Below are 2333 nucleotides of genomic sequence, written 5' to 3' on the forward strand. Positions count from 1 at the left end.
AATAGATTTTAACAGAGAAACAAGTTAATGATATAAGTTGTTGGAGTTTCTCTTGTTGAGGATTAGTTTAGTAAGAAATCCGAATTTGCCCACTTTAAGCAACAATGAAACTTTTGTAAGAGATTGTAAATTCTAAAGAGAGAAGTTTTGATAGAATAGTGTTGTGATGAAGTAGTGTATTATACAAGAGGTGTAATTGAGATAATATAAAGTTTTCACTCCTCCACCTCTTGCCAATCTTGTAAGTTATGATTGATACACTTAAGGCTCCCAGTGATCTTTAATATCTCTAAGAAATATACAAGAGAAGTTTCAATTATGTACGTGACATGGGAATCTGATATATATATATATATATATATATATATGTGCTAGCCTTGATTTGATTTCATTAACGTCCAGATGTCATAATAAACTTAGGGACATATTTAGAAGAAATCATATTAAGTATATATGAATGGATCTCTTTAAGACCGTGGACCATAGAAGACAGATTATATACAAGTAAAAGCCTTTTAAATGATAAAAGAATTATGTCTGAATATTCCGATTGAATAAGTTCCACAAATGTCAGTGAGATATAACTTATGGTGGACCCATACTTATTCCTTATGCCAAGTAATGTTTAGGGCATCTAACACATGATTAAAATCACTAAGAATGAGATTAGATGAAAAATCACCCTCATCAACCATGTCATGATTTCTCATAAAATTTGTTTTTAATAGATGAATTTTATAGGTCTCATTTTCCTTTTGTTAAATTTTTATTTGCATGATAACAAAAGTTGTGAAGTATATAATATCATCTATTTCTATTTTATAAATGTTTCAATCCAGATATTGATAACAAATAATATGAGAGTTTAAGGTAAGAGTGACTTTATGCTGGCTATACAAACCTCATAACTGTCATATTGTAGCTTAAGTATGATACTAAATTCTGATTAATCTCTAGAATATCTAAAGTATCATAAAGCATAAATAAAAGACAGTTTTTTTATGGCTATAATAGCTTTAACATTTAAATTTTGTCACTAACACTCATGTTAGTTATTTGTTGATATCAGTAAAGAAAATTATAAAACTAGACTCAATCTATCATGTATTAATTGGAATATTATGATTAGCATACTTAAATATCATTAATATACAACTACTGTTTTAGCCAGATATTCTTTGAATTATGGATAGTCTTGTTACTTATGTCTAATATAATGACATATTTTTACAATGAGACTTCTCCTTAGAGAACTTAAAGCTGAAAGTAATACTTGTATTTTGTCAATGAACATTAGAATTACCTCTTTAAGTTTTTAGTGATAGTGAGTTGAATAACATCTTATGTTCCACTGCCATATTCTTTTCTTTTACATGTGTTGCTAATCAACATACTCGTTTTTCCTTTTGTACTTGTGAGTGTTATAGTTGATTTTTAAGGCAACAAATTGTAATAATAGAAAATTTTAGTATGTAATGCATAAGAAAAGTGTACTTATTTCCATGTGTAAGCCCTTAATTTTTATGGGTTGTGGTACTGTACATTATGATGTATTCGGTAATGCCATTTAACCTTATAGTTAGAATTTTCAAGGAACACATGCATCTTATGAGTTATTTTAATTATTTAATAGATATTAGATTAGTTTTAGGAAAAACTAAATCTATGATAACTCTATTTGATAGCATGAGTTTATTGATCATTATAAGAGACATTAGGTTTGACTCATCCCATTTTTTCATGCTCTAGGTTTCTTATTTATTACTATTATTAGGAGCAACGAGATGGTCATCTCTTGAGGATAATCAAAAAATGAGAAGAGCTAAAAGTTAATGAAACTCTTTATGAAGCAAAACATTTTTGGGTTTGAGATTAGAATGGATGATTTGAATGAGATAATTATTTATAGAAGAAAATTATAGTGAGTATGTTATGGGATATTAAAATAATACATATTAAAATTTATGATCATTAGATTAATGAAGGATCATTAATGTGAGGATCATTATATTTTATTGAAGATTTGATATGTCTATTATTAACATCAAACTAATAGACTATAATTAAAAGTTCTACTTAAACAAAAAATAAATCACCTTTGGGCAGAATTAAAATTTATTTAAGTATATGTGTGCAAAACAATTGTAACACATCACCTTTGGGCAGAAGTGAGACAATTATTTTAATTATGCACAAGTTAACTTTGCTGGATATAAATGTAACACATCACCTTTAGGCAGAAATGAGACATTTAAATCATGTAGACAAAATTAACAAAGCTTTGTAATTAGACTTGAATGAGGAGTAGATGTGTAACACATCACCTTTGGGCA

This window comes from Bidens hawaiensis, unplaced genomic scaffold, assembly GCF_021521415.1.
Source record: "Bidens hawaiensis isolate Kalapana, Puna unplaced genomic scaffold, B.hawaiensis_p1.1 tig00028417_1, whole genome shotgun sequence".
NCBI lineage: Eukaryota > Viridiplantae > Streptophyta > Magnoliopsida > Asterales > Asteraceae > Bidens > Bidens hawaiensis.